The sequence below is a fragment of the Aythya marila genome, assembly GCF_965140915.1.
Source record: "Aythya marila genome assembly, chromosome: 1".
Classification (NCBI taxonomy): domain Eukaryota; kingdom Metazoa; phylum Chordata; class Aves; order Anseriformes; family Anatidae; genus Aythya; species Aythya marila.
The window spans coordinates 136,874,567-136,880,566 of record NC_139042.1 but is presented as its reverse complement, the minus strand read 5'-3'; the positions used below and the strand labels follow the sequence as shown (position 1 = coordinate 136,880,566).

At 46.0% G+C, this 6,000-nt stretch overlaps 1 long non-coding RNA gene across 1 annotated transcript in view; it reads right to left on the bottom strand.

Annotated features, from left to right (window-relative positions):
- Positions 1-350: 350 nt before the first annotated feature.
- Positions 351-6,000, bottom strand: part of LOC309884313 — a 28,616-nt gene continuing 22,966 nt past the window's right edge. Inside the window, exon 3 of the long non-coding RNA XR_014318601.1 lies at positions 351-974. This is a non-coding gene — a long non-coding RNA (uncharacterized lncRNA). The remainder of the gene's footprint in view (positions 975-6,000) is intronic.

Sequence of the window (6,000 nt, the reverse complement as noted above, 5' to 3'; positions counted from 1 at the left end):
AGAAAGAAGAGGTAGAAGAAGAAGAAGAAGAAGTAGTAGAAAGGAGGAGGAGGAGGAGGAGGAGGAGGAGTAAGAAAAGAGCACGAATTCCCAGAAGAAGCTAATTGAATATTCCCTCCACCTCCTCCTCATTCCTCCTCTCCGTTCCCTTCAGCTGCCAGGGTCCCATGGCGACGGCGGCGGCAGAAAAGCATCCCCGCCCGCAGCCGCGCCATAGCAACCCGCACGTCAGCGCCGGCAGCCAGGGCCGGCGGGGCAGAGCGGCGGAGCTCCCCCCCGCGTCCCCCCGGGCTCCCCCTGGGCTCCCCCCCGCGTCTCCCCGGGGCTGCCCCCGAGTCCCCCCGGGACCCCCGGCGGCCGGGGAGGGGCTGCGCGGAGCCCGCCCCGTCGGGAGGCGCAGCGCTGTCCGCGGTGCTGACGGCACCGGACCCGACGTGGGGTCCGGAGGGCCCTGAGTGGTTTCGGGGGGGCTGGGAGGGGCTGGGGGCGGGATGCGGGAGCTGCCGCCCTCAGGACGCGTTAGCCGTGGCCGGGGAATGAACCTGCGGCAGCACCCCAAAAAACGTGGCTTTGCCCACACCCCGGTGTCGAAGGAGAGATCTGCGAGATGCGCAGCCTGCAGAGCGTCTCCAGCATCTCCGGCAGAGCCCCGCAGGGGTGAAGGCGCTGCGCGGCTTCCAGCATGAGCGGCCCCTTCCTGGAGGTGCCCTCGGCACGGATCACGAGGAGGAGGAGGACAGCGGCGCCCCTGGGAGGAAGCTCTGGAGCAGGTATGTGCGCTGAGAGCTGCCGTGCTGAGCGGTGCTGGGGCTGTACGGATAGCTGCCTCTGCAAGCACCCGTGAGGTCGTCTTTCCCAGAGGTTCATTTCATGCGTGTTTATCTGCGTGTCTTTAAAATCGCTGGGTTTCTGCAAGGAGGGCTCGTTCTTCGGGACCAAATGCTCTGCAGGGCTCAGCTGTTAAGATGATTCTGCTGAAAACCAAGGGGCAAGTAGAATTACTGAAGAATGAACAGCTGCATTTCTACAGAAATCTATGTTCTCTTCACCTACAATCAGTATTTTTATTTTTAAATTATGGCACTTTTTCTTTTATCCAGCTGGCTTCCAGCATGACAAACAGTATGTTGGTTCCACAGAGTTACAGGGAAGTAAAACTGTCTTCTGCTTTCAAAAGGCCATTTGTGTGTATGAGGCTGCATTCATAGCCAATTCTTTCTAGCAGGGATTATCCTCAGTGTTTCTTGAAGATTGGCTGCTAAAGCCACCGTTAATTACTTAAACAAGTGGATTGATTTGCAGAAAAAAATGTATGCCAACCAAGAGGCCTCCTTAAAAGCTATTCTTTACTTGGGTGTCTAAATATGGATTTTTGGAAGCTTGATTTGTGAGTTTATTTTAAACATCCTGGTCTCAGATGAGTCAGTAAGGGGATAAATGTCTATACCTTCAATACATTTGGGGAGCTCTGCTCCTCAGCTCAAAGTGAGAGCTCGCAGACTCTTACAGCCCCACAGTTCTCCTGTGAAGTCTCTGTTTGCAAAGCTGTGCAGTGCAGTTTCCCCATCTGGCTCATGCTACTTAACCTCCACATGCATTTTTCATTTGCATCCCCAGCAGACATCCTCCCTCAGGTGTTTAAGTACTTAGAGTGACCCCTGATTGGAGACCTTTCAACAAGACTATGCAGAATAACCCCTATCAGCCTCAAGTAGGGCCTACTGTCCCTCTCCACCACAAACACAGCACCCACAGCACCAAAACTTGATGCAGCACTTGTGTGTTTGGGATTTCTCCGTTCCAGCATCTTCCATCACTTCCTAGACTTTCTAACAGGCTGCCAATGTTGTGCATTTGGCACCCTGCCCAAGAAGAGATCTCCAGCTCAGGGATTATCAGCAGGCCAGCTTCTTGCTTCAGCGGCTTCTTCTAGCATGCTTTTGTCCTACTTGAGCCCAGTTCAGCTGGGATACCCCTTCCAGCAATCACCATCAGGCATTTCCAGTCTAACTGTGGGCTTTTCATGGCCTTCAGCTCCCTCTTGCTTCTCCAGCAAAGTCAGTGTGGGCAGATGCTGAAATGCTGTCACTAATGGCCATGTCCTCTGACAGAGACCTGTGGGAGCATTCTCCTCCTGCTCATTCAGGTCTTCGGCTTCTCCTGTTCCTGCCAGACAAGTCGTCCTGGAAGCATCTTCAGATTTCTGGCAACTTTATCCCTGGCATTACTATTAGCCACTGGTGCCACCCAGCTCCCTGGCACTGTGTCTGGTACAGGTGGCCTGTGTCATGTGAGCACTAGGTCTGTGCTCCTGAAAAAGGTATGGAGCCATATGATGGGCACTCTCTCATCCTGGCATCAATGTTTTTACCAGTGCAAAAATACTGCCACCATATGAACTGCCTGAGCACTGAGAAAGCAGCTTTCACAAGCTTTAATATCAAGAATTTGTCTCCACATAAACTTAACATAGAGAAAAAAATAAAATTAAATTAAAATAAATAAACATACAAATAAATAAAATTATAAAATAAAATAAAATAATAATAATAAAAATAATAAATAATAAATAAATAAATAAACGAACAGAAAACCAACCCTTCAGCTTCTCCTAGGAAAACTGCCAGATAGAGGTTGAGCTAAGCTGCTGTTGTCCTCACCAAAGCTGCTGGCATATTTTCCCTGTGGGGGAGAGGACACTTGGCAGGGAGAGGGTGAGAATTTTCAGGAGATGGGCAGAGAAATCAGCCAAGCGTGAGATCCACCACAGCTCATCTGTCAACACCCACCGTGACAAACCAGCCCGGGTAAGCGCTGCATTCCTCACATCAAGCAGAAGTGCATGCTGCATTGTGGGCAAGGCCCTGCATTGCCAAAAATGAATGTAAGCATGTGGGAGAGAGCACATACTTTTTTTTTTTTACCAATGGATCAGGAAAGGGTCCAACCTAGCAGTGTCTGAGGACAGACACAGTCCCCAGTTCCCTAAGACAGGAAAGCAGCCTGCGGAAGTATATTTCAAGCTTTTCACACTCTCCTTGCCCAGCTCCAGTAGGTGGAGCCTATTTTAACAGTAAGGATGGACACAAGGTCGATTCCTCTTTCCTTGATCCCACTTTTCATGTCCCAAAGTCACAATGGGCAAAGATGTTGGTTCTGCCATTATTTTTAGATCAGTGCTAATCTGAAGTGATGACCTTGCTGAAGAGTTTTACAGCCATTTCCCAACTCTGCAGATGCTGATGTGGTAAGGGTGTGCCTCCAGGTAGCAGTGAGCACAAATCTGTCTCAAAATTTTCTGCTTTCTGTCCCTGAACCAGAGCATGATTTGGGGTATAAATGGAACCTGCAGCCACTGTAAAGGCTGCTTCCCACTGCCAACACAGAGCAAATGTACTCTTAGGGCTTAGGTGCATGAATAAATTACTGTGGCCTAGCAACTCGCCTCAGGTTAACAGAGCTACAGCCACTGCCTGAGTGTCAATCTTAACCCTCTGTAAATACATGACAAAAACTCATCAGCTTAACTGTAGCAAGAAGGCTTTTCTCCCAGAACCTTTAACATCACAATGGACATGTCTTGCCATCACAAGAGATGGCACTGTCCCTTAAGAAGAGTCAGCCAATGTGCAGTATCTTGTGGCTTACAGGTGTCTTTCAACCCTGAATGATCATCGAATCATGCTCCATGGACTTACTTTGGGCCAGGACTCAGGCCTTGCGCTGAAGCTCTGCAGGCAGAAGATTTAATCCAGATGTGAAGTGACAGAACTAGAAGCAATATATGGGCCCTGTTCTTGGCCTGATGAGTTACAGCCTGGCTCACCAATCGCTAAGCCTGGTTAGTCTCTTACTTTCCTCAAACACACAGCAGAAAAGCCTTGTTGAGATTCATGCTCATGCAGTCTCTGAATACAACTCATACTCTTTATACGTGCTAGAATTTAAGAACATCTTCCTTTATTTGATTCTGCCCATATGTCCTGCTCCCATGACCTCACCCTGCATTGCAGGCTAGGCTCCTGGATGCTGATATAAGATGCAATAATGTATGTCAACTTATGTTGTCCGTTCTGTCCAGAAGCTTTTACCATACATCGCACTGTGGCCACACTGGCACTGGAAGCTTCATACCTGAACCAGCCTATGCACACCTCCACTCACGCTGTCTTTAGATAATTATGCTGCATAACAGGAATCCCCACCATCAAGGTAGAGCCAGGGTTGCAGGCAACAATGTATGAAATATGGGTATGAATTTCATGAGGTTTATTCTATTCAAAATGTCTTATTCTCCTGATAGAGGAGGGGCAGGTGTTCTCTACTGGAATGCAGACAGTGTGGAAGAAAACACAACCTCAAGAAACCTCCAGGTTTTGCTCAACCTCAGATTTTTTTGCTCAAACCCCAGATGTCTGGGTTTGTCTCAGAACAGCAGGTGAGAATAGGAAAGGCCTTGTAACAGGAGCAGGGCAAAGAGCTGAGCACTTTTATGAGTACTAGACCAGAGACAAGAGCTGGCAGGGAATCTGTGCTCTTTCAAAAGCATGTGTAGCCACATTCCTACCCTGGAAGCACAAGTACTAAATGGCCTCAATATGTATGCAGTGATCCCTGTATAGCAAGAAACAGTTACAGGTTAAAAGGCTTTGTGCTCTTCTATAACAGTATTATTGCCATGAGAGCCTGAGCACATAAGGTAGTTAATCTGGATTAAGGCAAGGATGAATGTCACCTTCTAGCATCTTGCACCCAGACAAAAGCACCCCATCCTGATTCAATTTGCTCTCGCTTCTCATTTTGATTAAACTCCTTTAGATGAAGTATTCCTCTTCCAGTCTGGCAGCTATTCCCAAGAGATTCTTCAAAGAGGGAAGTCTAGGGAGTAAATGACCAACATAATGCTTTTGAAATAATTCGCTGGGCCACGGCGTGACCAGCATTTTGCAGTGAGGAGAGGATGCAGAGAAATAAAATATGTTGGATAAAAAAGCCAGTCTGTTAGTGCTAGTGTAAGTAATGCTGAATGGTCTTTCTTTAGATACCTTTTTGATCCTAAAACACAGTAGTTGGCAAAAAATGTTTGTTCTTTTGATTAAACGCTAAAAAAGCCATTTATTGCAATCCTTTGTGAATCCAATTAATTTTTACTGCTCCAAATTGCAATGGAAACTATACTTCTAGATAAGACAGTAAACATGTAAACACATAGTAACTCTACCATGTGGGCTTTGTACAATAGCAGAGTAGATATGGCAGTGGCTTTATGTCATTCTTGAAGCTCTTGTAGCTTTATGTCATACTTCTCTGAGTAACATCTGTTTTGGAGAGTTAGCAAGTGTATGTTTCCTTTACTATAAACCTGAAGAGATATCCCTGATGATGGTGTATTTGGGCCTGCAAATAACAAAGTAAGGCACATAAAATGGGAATTGTGGCACCAGGAAATTATTGTTTGACTATTATGAATCATTTCATATACCCTGTTTTTTTTTCCATGTAAATGCATAACATTCTGAGTTTTAAACTGAAATACAGGGAGTCTTCACATCAGTTTTAAGAGTTTGCTCACTCTATAATATTCAAAAGAATAAGTGAGAATTTTGGTACTGCTGCATCAGTGCAGACTCACAATTACTAGAAAGTATCATTTCACTCAGATCAATATTATTTTGGTTTAAATGGGGAATCAAACAAAAGTATTTTTAAAAATAAAAATGCAAATAAGCCTTACATATTTACTACACATAATTTTTACTTTTTATCTGTCCAAAAACTACTTATTGACCTGAAAGACCAGGGGAGACTAAAGAGCTCATCACCATTTCTTATAGACCTGATATTTGCAAGCTGGGCAGCTCATTGACACTTAAATCATATTTCACTTAGCAATGCAACAAGTGGGGGCATGAAAACTAGAGAATCACCATCTAATAAGATAAAGAACCTCTAATTATTTGTATGCTAGACCAATACAGAGCAATGCATACTCTGGGCTTT